Here is a 17,270-nt window from a genome sequence, read left to right on the forward strand (position 1 = left end):
GTCGTAATAAAAGAAAAAAGCTAAAACTTATTTGGAAACAAGTCTAGGTTGAGTCCACACTGCACAGCCTGAAAATGAAAAAAACACAGTAGATTCATTTCTATTTCATTCACAATAGAGAAAAAACTATTGAAATATACATAACTACCATTAACTGGAATTTCAAGATATGACAAGATGGTCACGAGGTTGAATGTTTTAGTAAAATTCTATAATAAAAACCCTAAGTTACTAAATTTAATTACATGAAATTTTAAACACGCAAAATCATTTATACACGATAATAAAAAAGTGTGATTTAGAAGTTGTTTTTTTTTCTCTAAATTTACAAATATGAGAAACTCAAATCAGGGACACTAGTTTAAAATTATTTACATAAAACCTGACAAGATATCCCGAGACTATAAAGTAACTTACTAAAGAACACTAGCTAAAGGGTTCAAATATCAATTGTAAGTAGCTATGCTTAAATCAAATCACAGCAGCATTAAACAAAACTATATTTACTAATAACGTACCATAAAATATTATCTAGTCAATTTCTAATTCATTGTGGTAAAGCCATATAACTTTATTCATCTGAACTAAGCCACTCAACTTTTCATTCAAAATTAATGAAACTCAGGACAATGCTACTTTTAACAAGCTAAATTACTGTATATTGAGATATCTAACAGTGCTCGCTAACTTTTAGACAATTTCAAGGCTAGCAACCACAAGTATAGGATTCAGTTTACCCTGAGTAAAGCGCCATATTTTCTAAAACAAAATTAAGACTTCCCTCTGATAACTTAGATGATAGTTTACCCAAAGTAATAGCCATATTTTTTAAGCAGAAAATTAAAACTATAAAAAGCCTACCAAATTCATGCTAAATTTCCCTAGACTTAATATATTACAGCTAAAATCGTTGAAGACAGGAATATTCCAGAGAACAAAACCTAAGCTATAAAACCGAAATGGGACCTATATAATTCAATGATACAAAAAAAAAATAAAATTACAGAACTAGGTTTCCAATAGAATAAAAATTTACTTTAAGTAGTTGTTTTCATCTATACAGCCTACACTTGCTAGATTTGCCGGTTATCACAAAAGATTAAAGAAAAACAAACTTATGACTGATCAATACATATCAAGTACGATAGAAAAAACTACCAAAATATGATTCAAAATCTCTGGAAATTACACCGTTAAGACCTCAAACTTGGCCTTTGAAGTTACTTCAAAAAATCAAAGCAAAAATAGTGCTAATTCACAATACAGAAAAAAAAACGAAATGTTATAATTTACGCGGAACTAATCCGTTAAAATTTACGCTAAGACAAAATTACTACAAAATGAAATACGTATGGGTTATATGGAAATTTTAAAACCTATCTAATTAATTCCGCTTTTGAAAATCCTACCCATGGAAACAAAAAATTACGTCGATTTGCAATATACCGAATGTTCCCGAATAAAAGTCCTCAGGATATGCTAAACGCTTCCAAATAAAATACAAAAATTATGATATAAGAATTGCGCCCAAGTCTTATTGCTTTGAACGCAATTAACCGAAATTAAATGATTTCTTTGCACGTTTAAATAACCCAAAATTTAAATTTATTGCTTTGCACGTAACCAAAATATTTAAATGATTGTGCTTTGCACGCAAATAACAAAAAATGTACACGATTTATTGCTTTACACGTGTAAATAACCAAAAAATGTAAATTTACTGCTTTGCACGTAACCAAACAATTTAAATGATTGTGCTTTGCACGTAAATAACCAAAAATTTAAATGATATATTGCTTTGCACGTAACCAAAAATTTAATTTATTGCACGTGTAAATGGCCAAAACAACTTGAATGATTTATTGCTTTGCACGTGCAAATAACCAAAGATTTTAAATGATTTAGTTGACGCTCCTTAAGATTTGCTATTTTATTGATTACCCCCAAGCAATAGGCTTGCTATACTAAATAAGTCTTGCGTTCAAACCTTGAATTATAACTAAGGGTTTAGCCTTTAAGAATTTGGCAGATTCAATACACAGCCAGTTAAACGGGTCTCATGGTTGGAATTTCTTTAAATTTGAAAAAAAGGGACATTACGGGAAACTAAAGTTTATATCTCGCATTTGATTTATAGGAATTTGAAGCTTTCGGTACTAAATACTGTTTATATGGTTATAACCGGCATCTTCTAGCAATTAAAAGTCCTGCCTTTGTTTTCCAGAGATACATAACATCAAAACATCCCTATACAACACTGAAAATCAACTTAAAATTCATTTCAAAACCTAATTCCTAACTCAAAAACCCTGGACAACAGATTTGCAAAAGCCGGCTTACCTTCATGCCACAGGCCCATAAAAAGGCGACGCTTACTGGAACCACAGATCCAAAGGAGTAGATGCAAACACGATATGCAGATGACTTGAGCAGCTAACTGAAGATGTGAATATGTCTGAATCCCAAGACGCACTGCCATTGCTTCCTGATTTCTCACCGTTTACAGTTCCATCTCGCCGGCTTTCTTCCAAGTTTCAACCAATCAGAAGGCTCCGTATCGTTATTTCGAGACAAAGAATGGGAAAACGACTCCTGATTGGTTGAGAGACTAACAAGGACTCTTCATGAAAACAGTTTCTTTCAAAAGATGTTACGTCACCACTTACAAAACCAGTGCCATCTGTTGGTTGCATAATTAACCATGAAAAAAACGAAAAAATCATATATTCAATGTTCGACAAGTAAACAATTCGTTATCTAAAGGGAAATGTTGATTAGTAAAAATAAATAATAAATTCTTAATGTATCACATGAGGAAATCATATATTCAATATTTGATAAGGAAACAATTCATTATCTTAAGGGAAATGTTGATAAGTAAAAATAGATAAAAAAATTCTTATTGTATCCTTTTTTACTTCAAGATTCACTATGGAATAGACATTGCTTGTTGATCGAAATAGTGCATTGGGTACCATGTACAAAATTCTAGTCAAAATTTCATCTTTATTTTAAAGTGAACAAAATGAACCAATTATCCCACTAATAATTCTCGGGTGCTCTAAAAACACGTTACAATTTTCAATCAGGATAGGTTTCAGATTCCTTTGCGCCTATGATCATGTTTATATTGTTATCTTATTTCTAATTTCTAGTTTATTATTTTGTTAATTTTTCCGTCCCATAGGCTGCTTTCCCTATATTAGGTACCTTAGACTTGAAGAATTTGGGTTCTCAAACTAGAACTTTGAAGTTTGCCTTGTAACTACTACTACTACTACTACTACTACTAATAAAGTTAGGATGAAGAAAATGTTTAGGTGCACAATCATGTGAATCTCTCTCTCTCTCTCTCTCTCTCTCTCTCTCTCTCTCTCTCTCTCTCTCTCTCTCTCTCTCCTAAACCCTATGGTCTTGTGCAAGTTGTGTAATGCTATTAACAGAACAGCCATATTCATCGTAAAAAATAGGAGACAGAAAAGACATTAGTCTTTCTTTTAGCTCTCCTTACTTTATTGACACCATCCCAAATATGACATAACTTTGAAAAGATGTCCACTTGAAAAAGAAATGTCCCATAATAAAAAATCCTTCTCAATACTCACTTCTAACTTTTTGCCTCTTTTCTGTAGCATTCGTAGACACTGTAACCATCGTTTCTCTGCATTGCATATTACTATGGTCTTCAGACGATTCCCCATAGCATTTTCGTAGCCACTTGTTCCAGCCTGCTTCTGTTTGATCGTTATGATACCTAGATTTATGATTAATTTTAGAATTAGTTTTTATTTCTGTCGTTTGTAAAGTATACATTATATCACTGCTAGCAAGTCTTTAAAGAAAACCTTTTCCTCATTACCCGACAGTTAATACTCCTTGTGCCAGTCACTTACTTTTTCTATCAAATCAGTTTTCTGCCTATTTTGCAATAAATATCGATTTCCATTATTAATAAGTGGAATCTTTTCTAAATAACCAATTCTTAGAGCTAATTGGTCACCTGATAAAGTGGTCACAACAGAGAAATCTGTCTGTACTCAGTATAGAACAATCATGCCTGCATCCTCTAACAAGTGTTGCTTCACTATTCCATAATTCCCTTGTGATTTCGGGAGCAACTACCAAGATTAATATGACTAGCATATAAATCACAGAGTAATCCTCAGAATAAATGATATCTGGTAGAGCCTGAATAGCCAAAGAATCTGCATGCCCATAACCAAAAACAATATATATTTCTGCAACTTGAAAAGTTACTTTAACAGCCCAACACGGTATAATTGACTTTACTAGCATAGTAGTATGATGCTGGAATAGTATTTATGTCAATGATTAAACCTTTGCAATTCATGGATTCATCCACTTGTAATTTAAAATTATTATAACCGTTGATTTGTAGTGAGGAAACGTGTCTACCTACTTCCTGCAAAGCTATTGCATCAACATTATTATTATTATTATTATTATTATTATTATTATTATTATTATTATTATCATTAAGCAGGATGCTATGTACATACAAATCAGTATTTCGTTTTCTTAAACTATTTATATTTCAGAATATAATATGGAGTGTATGTGCTAGTTTGAGAAATACTCTAACTTACTTGCATAACGAAGAACATTTATTCTCAGCTCACTGGCTGAACGTTTCATAAAATCTGTTATCGAATCAAGAATGTAGGTACAATCGCCAACCACATTTTCCACATAACCTGGCATATTAACTGACAAGCCAACTTTGTATGTAACCACTACTATCATATATATACATTTGCAACCTGTAACATTTTGAGTCACCATTTAACAACCACCACCACCTTATATTACAAATATATACTATTCACAGTAATGTTAATACTTACCATGGCGTTTAAGTTCTTCAATCTCTTTAACCCTTTCATTAAGAAAAGCCTTCTTATTTTGCAAATCATATACTGTTCATGGTATTCATGGTACATGGTACTTAACAGGGCGTTCAATCTGTTTAACCCTTTCATTAAGAACAACCTCCTTATATTGCTAATATTTACTATTCTTAGTATTCTTAATACTTAACACGGCTAGTTTAAGTTCAATCTCGTTACGCAATTCTGAGATATAGTTATTATACTGAACTCAAGACTCAAGATTTATTTTTGACCGAACTTTGGTTTTGCTACATACGTTTTCCCAGATATTTTCAACAACCACTGGAACCTGGAGAAAAAAAGTAGAACCACCATTTCTTACTTAAAGCTGCTTTTCCGGTCCCATTGTCTTAGGCGATCAATCACTTTTGGGACTTCGGGGGACAAACACTGGAGCTGGCATTACGAACATCTCCGCAATTACATTTTTGGTTCGATTTTTTCCTTTTCCTCGATTGTCCACCCACACCATCGAATCGTGGGATTTGCCACAACATCGATTGCCATGCTCATTTAGACACTTCTAGACCATAAGACACTTACATAACATAAGGTTGCAGTGTGTATACAACAACGTGTTTAGATCCTAAGCACTTGATTACTATTATTGGAAGCCCCCTTATAAGTGCAATTGTGGTTCAGGGATAGAATCGCCATTAAATTTAACCTATCTGCTCTTTGCCCATATAAATAACTCAACTACACATTTATGTCCAAATAACCTTTGTATTACACCATACGGTTCCTTTTGTTAATTTATTACAGTACTTTCAGAGCCACTAAAAAACAGCAACCTTGTCCTTCAATTATATATGGAACGTTCCTCTCTTCCTGAAAAAATAACTTCAATTCTGGATGACACTTGAACGGCTAAACTGCCCTTCGAACCTGATTGTGGAGGCCCAAACATTAAATATAGCAGAGGCCTTATAGCATGATCCTTAACCTCTTTCATATTCGCATTTGAGCCTTCACCTAAACATTTCTTCAGTTTATCAACAGACGACACATACACCAGCACAGCTCATCTGTTTCCTCTTCAATTTCCTGCTTTTGACCGAAGGTTTGCTAGTCATTATGCTACTAGACAAAGGCTACATTTATTACCTGGATAACATTTAATAGGCAAAAAATATTCCTGTCAAGAAATTTCAGTGTCAAATTCGTAAGATTATTTGTTGGAAGAAAGAAAAAATGCTTTAAATTTTTCATTCATGGTAAACTCCATTGTTATACTGAACGAGACAAAGTTTGGAATAAATACTATAATGGGCCAACTGTTAACAGTTTTTGGCAACCTCACTTACATAATATATGATCGAGTGGGAGGACATAGACATTTGGGTCCGAACCTCAAAACATTTTTACGATTTTTGAGATTTCTTTACAATTATACAATAAGAATGATTATGACAACCTGTGACTATTCAGGTTAAAGGTTATAACTAGTAAGAGCAGATATTTGTTCGATGAGGAGACTAGAGATAAGAAAAATTCTGCGTGTTAAAAACTGAAAATTCATGTGAGGGAATAAACCATATAATGCCAATGTTATACCCAATTCGGAAAAAAAAAATGTAGGAAACAGCAACAGACTTAAGTTATCTCCTAAATGTTATAATGGTTAGATATTTGGATCCCAGATCGGTAAAGCACTTCTTTCAATAAATGTCCTATTATTTTCAATTTATAGAATTCTCTCAAAACTTACAGAATTTAAGTTCAGACTCATTTATAATTTATCCTTTGTATACTGTAAGGCACAGGGCTTCATGTGTTTTGATCACTCCCAGGCCTTCAGATCCAACACTGCTGTAGTCTAATGTTTTAGCCAGCAGCCATTTCTTATTAATTTCATGCACGATTGCTTTTCTCAGGCCTTGCTAAAAACTACCCTGTCCACACGATCGATCATGCCTGACCGGCAAACAGCGATACCAGACCACAATAGTAAGAATGATGGTTAATGACGTCAGAAGCGGGAAAACCACAGACTGATCTGGCATCATACAGTGTTGCCAGGTCCCTTTCTTTGGTTTCCCGCTTCTGACGTCATTCATCTTCTTACGAACTACTGTGGTCTGGTATCGCTCAATGGCCTTGGTATCGCTATTTGCCCGTCGGCCATGCACGATCGTGTGGACAGGGATTAAACCATACCAGACTTACGTTTGTTAAAATTTCAGTCACTGCACAGGATGGCAGCTTTGTATTTTGTCAGCTAGGCAGTTCGAAGACAAAGTTTACCAAATCAAAGTACACTATTTGAAGTCCGGAGTGAGCAGCCATTGAAGCTGCACTACAAGCAGCACCTCATATTTTGGCATTTCATTTGATTCTGAAGCTGGCATGAATGCTTTAAGTCCTGTACCGACATTATAAATATATAAGTTCTTAACATTCTGAAAAGAATTACTTACAAACTGCATTCACAGTTTTATGTATTTAGTCGATGTAGTTTTGCAAAAAACTACCCGACTAGGTGTCACCACTTCATACAACCACCTTGTTTATTTGTTTGCTAAAAATTTCTAATTTCTACTCGGATATTTTCAATACCTCTAGGAAGTTTTTACCATCGGCATATAATGAATTACTTTGTACCATATAACAATTTGGTTTTTACTTAATAGCAGTTATCCCATAACTCTTAACAGTACTTAACAACTAAATGAATGAGGGACCTGCTGTATCTGTCTGGGATTCACATGTACTACCATCTATGGGTTCTTCATATTAAACATTGATTCAATATAAAAGCTTCCAAAAAACTCCATTTAAAAAGAATGAATAAAAAGATACTTAACATATGTGGAGGAACACCTTTACCTTAATCGTGTAAAGGTTTGAAACACACTGGATTAAAAAGCTTAATAACAGTAATTTTGATTAGGCAATGTCATTGGTCAGTAGCAGTTCATAAATTAGTCTCAGTTTATTAGTTAAGACTTAGTCTTCAATATTATATAGGAACCAGTATATATGCAAGGAATATTTTCACATTTGAGAACGGCATAAGTCAAAATTGTTACTCAAATAGAGATGACTTTTCCTTGAATAATTAAGTTATAGGGAAAGCATAAACACTGATATTGGAGTCTTATGGCGAGATTCAATAGATAACTTTCATAATTTAATCAAAGCCTTTGTGGTATTATATGTAGAAAAAGGAGATCAGTAAAAACTATGTTGAATATTTACATTAAAACAGTTTAAAAAAATGAAGACTAACCACATTAGAAGAGCAGCCCAGATATCTGACTAAAAGAAAAGTTAGTGGATATAGAATACACAATTCTAAAAAACTATAGAAAAATTGTTGTGGGAGGAACTTTTATAAATACTTTGGTAGAAGCAAATCTATGGTAACTGACATCACGGCTAACTTGTCGAGGCAATTTAATTTTCTTGAACATTACAGTACATTAACAAAGTTTTTTTTCTTATATTAGTAACCATATAATGAACATAATACATAGTGTTATATCATTAACCAACCAAAATTTAATATTTTTCCTGCTCTTTTCCTTTTATAAGTTATATTCTCAAAACTGCTCAAGCTTCTGAATTGGTCCAAAGAAAACAAACAATAGCAAAACTGGCTAATCTCCATTCTCAAAAGCATTTACACCTACATTTATAGACAGATATAAAAACTCAGCATTGCAAATCAAGCAATATATTGAGGTTATGCCTAAGAAAATTCAATCCCCGGCAAGGGTAAATAGTTTATCTTACAAAAATCTTAGTATTTTCAATGCAAGTAATTTCACAGTCATTTAAAGCTACATATATTAAAATTGCTCAGTGCAGGTAATTTTCTATCCAAATTTAAAGCAAGCTTTAAAATTCCTTAGTACTTCGTAATTTGCAGAATATGGTCACAAACATGAAAATCGAAAACCCCACTTAATCTTTACATGCAACGCCATTATGACATTCGATCAGAGTCATGGACGGACAACATGGGAGAAAGTTTTCCAACAAAAGGGCAAGAGTTGCCGCTCAGAGCGCTATAGGCAGACTTTCTGCAGGGATCCTGTACGGAATGAGACTGCTTCTGGCTGATCGCCATGACTGAGGTCTGACTGAGACCTTGTGATTTTCTGTGAGACAAGGCAAACCCCTTCATAGTTGAATCCTCCATTCTACGAGCCAGCAAGATCGACAAAGTTAATCGTCCGTTCGCAAGAATCTCACATCCAAGTTCTCCTCCGAAAGCATCAGCTGGAAGACTAACTTGTAGGATCTCTCATGTTGATTGCTGCTACTGCTCTGTTAAGCGTTGTTTAGCAAGGTGTGAACTCTCCCTCCATCTTCAACGAGGACCATCCAAGATTAGACATTGCTCTGAAATACAATGAATCTTATATTAAAGAGATTCCCAATAGTTTCATTATTAATCTACTTTATAGAAATCTGGCCTGCACTTTGTACATAAATTCTTTAAACTATTTCTTCCAAGGTCATTAAGATTTACTTCAACTGTTTACTTAACTGTTCTGATTGTGGGATCACTCTTGATTGGTTGCTGATCTTGGAAGCCTTCCACAAAGCATTTTGTGCTGAAAGGGTTCGTCACCAGGCAATGATGCACACATTGTTAATCTAATGTGCTCTGGTTGAGCCTGGATATCTTTAATTAGGCCTGCTAGGCAGATGAGTCAAAAACTTTTGGAAGTCCCAAGAGCTCCTCTTCACATCTGCAAACCAAAGTATTAATATTAGTTACAATAAAAGTGAAAATTTGCATAAAAATTTACTGATACTACAAACACATTTCAATAGTGTTACAACTTTTGTAACTAAGTCAATGGTTAGAGACCCACTAACTGTCAAGTTGAAAGGACTATATCTCATGATTTAATATATATTCTGTTCCAATGTTGGATTTTATTTCCTGTCCTGTATAGTCAGACATTGAATGTTTCAATACTATGATTTGGAAGAGGTTTGCAGAAACATCTTATTAAAACCTTCTTTGTATGTATATCAAATGTTTAAATATGGAATTCTCATTCAGAAATTAAAACTTAACTGGATAATTCAGCTAGACCTAAGCCCCATAACCTGCAAAAATTGACCACATTGGCAACGCTGATACCTCCTATCATTGGTAATATAGGACAGTTGGAACGAGACCTTACGCAATTCTTTCAGTTGTGCAATACCAATAGTGGTGAAGGCTGGGTAGGACTAGCTAAATTATCCAATTATGTATTAATTTAAGCGTGAAAGTTTCACACACATTGCCTTAGGACAACTTATCTAGCCCCTTTTTAGAATAGGAGGTAACCAAGATTAATTCTAGCATGAAAATACCGAACTTTAAGAATTCACCCGATACAAGATGAATAGCTAACAAAAGCCAAGGCAGAATTTAAGCAGAATTGACAATCAGCCTAGGCATTGATTGGCTGAATAATAACTAAAGGAGAAGGACAGACTGGCGTCTGACAAAATCTTATCGTACCAACTATGAGGCGAAAGTTGCCGAGAGAAAATGACACTAAATAGAAGATGTGCTAAACGACAGCTGAAGGTTAAATTAAGACACCCATGACAAACTTGAGAAAAAAATGTTACACCATTTTTCATCCTTGTACACACAGGATACTTTAAAATCAAACTTTAAAATCAAAACACTGGTCAAAACTAATAGAGCCAAACCAATTCCCGCTAACTGCACTAGTTGGTAAAATTATGGAACTACATTTCCAAAATAAAGAAAAAAACTTCTTTCCTACAATAGATATCATGCATTCAACAAGTTACACTATTTCCACACAGCAAATAAGCCGTTCTCTCTATCCAACACCCTTCCCAACACAGGTGTTAACCTGGGACTCTGGATGGGCAAAAAAAAAAAAAAAAAAAAAAATAAAAAAAAAAAAGGATTATTTAACAATAGAGATTCGTAAAAGGCCACAGAACCTAACACCCGACCTGACCTAACCTAGTAGTTCCCAGGTCACTAGTTCCAGTGTGGGGGTCAAAGGCCTGGACCCCTCTTGAGGTCCCAAACCTACACTGGTCACAGACCTAGGAATGTTCCTTTACATGAACTAACACTAACCACACCTGTCTCTTGACAATTTTTGCTGCAGAGTTGCATAAAAAACTTCCTAGTCTTTCTTAAAAGCTAACAGAATAGCACTTGGACACTAACCTTTGAGGGATAACAAAGCTAACAAATTGTTCATTACACTAGGTGTACCGTAATATTCAACACTATGCTTTGCTATTGCATCCATATAACCATAATGGCAGCCTTTACACTACATTACGTTGGCTCCATTAACACACAACCAACAATACGAAACTACAAGGGAACTGGCAAGTGCCAAGAAAAATGTGTCAAAAAGTGCCTACGTCACACTCAGCATACAAACATGCCCAAAATATGGTAAACCTCATGTGGTAAAGGAAGGTAGGAGGAGGAGTGACTTACAAACAGCTTTAATTCCATTGGTAGAAGGAAAGTGGGAGGAGGGATTGTGTACACAAGTATATGGTTATTGTACAACAAGGTATGTATAAACCTATGCATAGGAGCAGATAAGAGTTATTTGTAAAATTTAAACGAAAGTGAAATAAATATTTCAAGGGACTGATGCCAGTGTTGTGTAATCTTATTGTGGATCTATTATATGTTCAAGAATAAGGCATAGAGAAAAGGTTAGTTTTACCATTCTATTATATGTTCAAGAATAGTGTATAGAGAAAAGGGTAGTTTCACCATTATATTTTATGTTCAAGAATAATGTACAGTATAGAGAAAAGGGTAGTTTTACCATTATCAATTCCCCAGTAAATTTTCCCCACCCCAAACACCAGGTTCCCAATGGGTGGCACCCATTACTTTAGGATATATATTGTGTACATATTTACTATTTTAGACAAATGAAGATTAAGTTTACCCATATAAAAATTATTTCTATTAGTAAAGCTTTGTTTTTCTATAATACCATCATGTACTATGATTAATTCCTTACTAAAAAGGTTGCTACAATACCCCAGAAATTAACAATTGCAAAAAATATTTGCCGACTTATATACCAATTATTATCCCATGTATGATTACGCTGCTATGGAGTTTTATTCCCGATGGTATTGTTTTGTCAACGGATTGTAGGTAAAAGTACTAAGAGTTTATTGTTAGAGTTATGGGTACGGTAAAAATTGCAAACGCCAGTGGTTGCTCTGTTAAAATCTAATCAGTTAACTATGATTTCGGATTTCATACGTCCCTCCAAAACTATGAAAGTTTGTTGACTTGTGGGTTCCATTATTCAGATTACAGTAATCATTGCTGCTTATATTTGGAGGTTATTAAAAGTTTTAATGGACATTACATGTAGAACTCCAGATGTAATTTACAGGTTTGTGTGAACATTGTGCTACCAAAAGTGTTGCGTCTCAAAGTATGTGCCATGGCAGTATTATTACGCTGGAGTACTAGCCCAGTGGGGTAATGCATGTAGCAAAACATATTGCTTGCCAGAACAAAGGAACAATGAGGAAGTTTAGTAGCATGATACGGCTGAGGAAAAATCTAGTCTAATTCTATACAATAGCTCTGCCAGAAAGTTTTCAAATTTAAAGTACTTTCACTAAAAAAGTCTAAGGTTTCATTTAATACACTATATAAATCTAAGCGGCACTAGGTCTACAAGTGGTTTAAATATCAAAATTAAATTTGACCCACCCGAAAAAACCTAATCCCTCAACTTCTTAACTATCAAGTTACTCTTCAGAATGAGCACTTTGTTCGTTTGAAGTCAAAAATAGATTATGTCATTTATACATCACCGACTGTATTCTACGTAGCAAGTCGTCACCCAGACAGTTTTTAACCAATGATTACCCACATTTTACTTGTGGACTAGCATTTGAACAAACACGAGAATCGCGTGACTAATACCCAATCAGGGACAGTTTAATAGGAAACACACTCTTTCCATCACTAATATCCCAGTCTTTTGAGAGCCATAAGATTAACCTTCAAACAAATAGCGTGGTTTCTCATTTACCATCTACTTTAACCAGTTTCTGTGGATTTTCTCCTAAGTTCTTGTCTCAATTAAGTTAGATTTTTTTTTTTGTTTTTGCATTATCGTGGTAACGTCAAATAATGAGGGACATTAAGCCTTGGATGTTAAAAAAGCTCAAGCTCAATGAAGATAAAAGTGAGTGTATTTTTGGAAATAGACAAAAATTAAAAAATCTTATGCTTACAAAGAATTGAAATAGGTAAATCAATCATTGACCTAAAGAACACCGTCAGAAATCTGAGTAATCATGGATGATAGACTGACAACGAATGAACATATGGTAAGAAATTGTAACTATCACATTATAAACATAGCATTTATTAGTAAATACTTAGATGAAAGATTTATGGCCAAAATTATTAACAACCACATTTTCAAGAATTGATTACTGCAACTCACTGTTCTATGGCTTACCAAATTATCAGCTTTAGAAAATTCATTTAGTACAAAACAAAGCCTCTAGATTAATAAAAGGACTACACAATAGGGATAGAATTACCCCTGCACTAATTTAAATTGCACTGGCTGTCGGTAAAGGCGAGAATTTAATACAAGCTACTCTTACTAACGTTTAAGATACAACTATAATGAGCCAAAATATCTAAAAGAATGCCTGATTAAACTAGAACTAAACAAATGTTACCATAAGACAAGTGACAGTCTCTCTGAACCACTAACAAACAGTAAATTTGATGAAAGGAATTTTAGCTACTGTGCGCCTGGCATAATAAACTGCCAACTGAATGAAGGACCTAAAGGGAACAATTGAATTTAAGAAGAAACTATAGACATTACTTTTCACAAGATCATATGATTTGGAAGATACTACAATAAAGGAATTGTATAAGTTTCATGAAAATGTTTCATTAGATGATTGATATGGACCCGCCCGAGTAGTAGTTCACTCTACAGTACTTCAGTGGAGGGTTGAATTTAAACACAAACAAGTAAACAAGTAAAGTATTGCCAAGATCGCTAATTAAAAGTTTAAGACTTTCCCCCACCTGTGGTTCTAAGTGCCGACTTTATATTAAAAGCATTTCAGTGTGACAGAAGGCATGTTGTATTAAAAAGAAAAAAAAAAAGGGAAAAAAGGTATAGTTAGTATCCATTTTCTAGGGAACTTTGAAAAGACATATTGGATCGTAGGCTCAATGAATTCTTAAAGATGGCACCTCACCTTAACCCCCAACCTAAGTACTGTTTTAGGCTGTCATATTTAATTAGGCTGTACGGGTTTAGGAGTTTATTTCTCGCCGTCCATCCGACACTCTGTTCAGATGGGCCTTGATGTATGAAAAATTCCTTTCAGTATGTTGAATGCTTTCGAACGAACATGTTAAAATGACTGGAGGAAGCTTCCTTTCGCCCTCCCTTAGCACTAGAGCCCGTGAAGGTGCAGTCGTAATAACATCTACCTACCATCCTTTCACTATGACCAACAAGGATAGAGTGCACCAAGACTAGTACCGGTCACCAGGACAACCTTTTTAATACATCGTCAAAGGCGCTGAATAGAAAGCACTATTGATTGCCTAAGCACTCCTTAATATTGCCGGCCTGAGTCTTTAAAACTAGTGAAAATGAAGTATGCGACCTGTACCAACACTTACGACCATTCGCCTGATTTTAAGTTCAATAAGAATGTTACCGAAGTCACCAATTACTCTTTGCCATTAACATTTCTTATTATAATGTACCAAGCACGGAATAAAACAAACCTTGAAAAATAATCCAACACTCACCTATTAAGACTCAGTGCCTAATACCTTCACTACCTACACTTCAACATACAACTAAACTCGGCCTTGAACAAGGTCTTCCGTCTTGCTTTCACCAATGACGTAACAATGATGACAAAACTACGAAGCAGACATCCGTAGTGGAAGGTATGCTTTAGTGTCCTTGTATAGGCAGTGGCGCCATCTATATTTAAACTTAACAAGTATTCCATCTTACCTCCCCCCCGTCTGACGTAACAAGGGTGGCAAAACCCAGAAAGCTGACATCTCTACTTGAAGGTATGCTTTAGTGTCCTTGCATAAGCAGTGGTGCCATCTTCATCTAGATATGAAAACCACTATTCTTTGACGACATGTGACATTACCTTACAAGAAACTGCTGTAAACTAAAAAATTTCTTCTTACAATTTCATAAAACTTAATATTGCAAGATATAGAAAGAAGCAGACATCCGTATTATAAGGTATGCTTTAGTGTCCTTGTATAGGCAGTGGCGCCATCTACATTTAAAATTAACAAGTCTTCAATCTTACCTCCCCCACCCCTCTGACGTAACAAGGGTGGCAAAACCACGAAAGCAGACATCCGTAGTGAAAGGTATCCTTTAGTGTCCTTGCATGAGCAGCGGCGCCATCTACATTTTAACATCAAAACCACTCGTCTATGATGACCTGTGACATTATCTCTCAAGAAACCTATGTAGAGTCACTAATTTCTGTTTTAGAATTTCATAATTCTTAACATTGTAAGAAAAAAGAAAAATTTAGTCACCGCATAGATAAAATATTTAATAATCATAGATAAATAAACTTTGACTAAAAAAAAAAAAACATATCTCTGAATTTATTTCATAAGTTTGTAATATACAAATCTGACAAGCTATAGTCTTGGTTTGTATTCCTGTTTATTTGTTATATATCCACGATCATGAGAGAGAGAGAGAGAGAGAGAGAGAGAGAGAGAGAGAGAGAGAGAGAGAGAGAGAGAGAGAGAGAGATTAAAATAGCAATATCCTTCTTTTTGCCACATAATATCCTTCCTGATAATCCAAAGTATACTAAGTTACATTCATATTGAGACCATTGCTTCGATGCTTGGATAAAAGAGAAAATACAAAGAGGAGATATAACAAAACCCCTGCAATACTATCACTTTGAAATACTGAAGTAATCTTAGTACCCACAAATGTATTATATTGCCTGTATTATTCTAGGGTTATGATTTTAAAACGTGTTTTTACTGTAAAAGTATTGTGGCAAATAGTATGAATTAATGCTGATAGAGATATTCTATTCTTTAACTTATATAAAAAAATGGTAAGATTCAAGAAGAGAAGATAGTAGTAAAGAGGTTCATCGTATCATAAAAGCAGCAGCATATAGCATCCTGCTTTTCCAACTAGGGTTGTAGCTTAAGCTTAGCAAGTAATAATAATAATAATAATAATAATAATAATAATAATAATAATAATAATAATAATAATGGCAGAGATTCTTCAGAGAAAATGTTCTGTCACAACGAGTGGTGTCAGCACTAGTGGAAGACGAACTCTAGCCACGATTATTGGGGTAAACCACCTGTTCGTGAGGGTTTGGACCCCCTTATATAAAGACAATTGTGGGGGACCCCAATGGGAAAACAGTTTTTTTGGAGGGTGGGGATTTTTTAAAACCAAGTGATTTACAGCAATAATAATGGTCAGAAATGCAAAATAAACATAGGATAACCAGTTGGAAAAAATATGTTTCATGTAAGTAGCTCAAAATTAAAGTATAATTATCTATGATTCACTAAATCGGGTGGTTGAATCAGTAGAACTTCAAAAGTTCAAAGTTGGAGCAAATATTTTTATGTTGACCAGGCTGACACGAGTCTTTTTATAGTTTATATATGACATATCTGTTTTTGACGTTGTTAATAGTTTATATAGGGCATATCTGTTTTTGACGTTGTTAATAGTTTATATAGGACATATCTGTTTTGACGTTGTTACTGTTTTAGAATGATTTATTGTTAACTTGTTCTCCTCATTTATTCATTTCCTTATTTCCTTTCCTCACTGGGCTATTTTTCCCTATTGGAGCCCTTGGGCTTATAGCATCTTGCTTTTCCAACTAGGGTTGTAGCTTGGCTAATAATAATAATAATAATAATAATAATAAAAGTCTTTCTAAAGGTTTTTGCTCTGGTCAAGCCATTGCATATGCTGCAAGACCATGATTCTTTATTTCTCCAATTTTATCTGGTCTTGCTGTCGAAACTGCCCATGCCTTCGGGTCATGTTGATTAGTTGATGAACTAAATCATCTTGGATTTTGTGTAAGTTACAGTGAAGTACCACGGTTCAAACAATCACCAGATTTAGAATTCTCTTGCTTGAGGGTACACTCGGGCACACTATTCTATTTTATTTCTCTTCCTCTTAATTTGTTAAAGTTTTTTTTATAATTTATATATGAAATATTCATTTTAATTGTTGTTACTGTTCTTAAAACATTCCATCTTAATTGTTAATTACTTCTCTCATTTCTTTGTTTCCTTTCCTCACTGAGCTATTTTCCTTG

At 34.3% G+C, this 17,270-nt stretch overlaps 1 long non-coding RNA gene across 4 annotated transcripts in view; it reads right to left on the bottom strand.

Moving 5' to 3' along the window:
- Positions 1 to 8,975: 8,975 nt before the first annotated feature.
- The window catches only part of LOC137627685 (uncharacterized), a 561,261-nt gene continuing 552,966 nt past the window's right edge, over positions 8,976 to 17,270 (bottom strand). Inside the window, exons 1-3 of one of the 4 annotated variants that reach the window (XR_011041203.1) lie at positions 14,924 to 15,174; positions 9,409 to 9,613; positions 8,976 to 9,260 (exon numbers count right to left, since the gene is read on the bottom strand). This is a non-coding gene — a long non-coding RNA (uncharacterized lncRNA). Of the gene's footprint in view, positions 9,261 to 9,408; positions 9,614 to 14,386; positions 14,409 to 14,709; positions 14,881 to 14,923; positions 15,175 to 17,270 lie in introns of those variants that run through there. The other 3 variants (XR_011041200.1, XR_011041202.1, XR_011041201.1) reach the window with 3 other exon arrangements.

Source organism: Palaemon carinicauda, chromosome 35 (assembly GCF_036898095.1).
Source record: "Palaemon carinicauda isolate YSFRI2023 chromosome 35, ASM3689809v2, whole genome shotgun sequence".
Classification (NCBI taxonomy): Eukaryota; Metazoa; Arthropoda; class Malacostraca; order Decapoda; family Palaemonidae; genus Palaemon; species Palaemon carinicauda.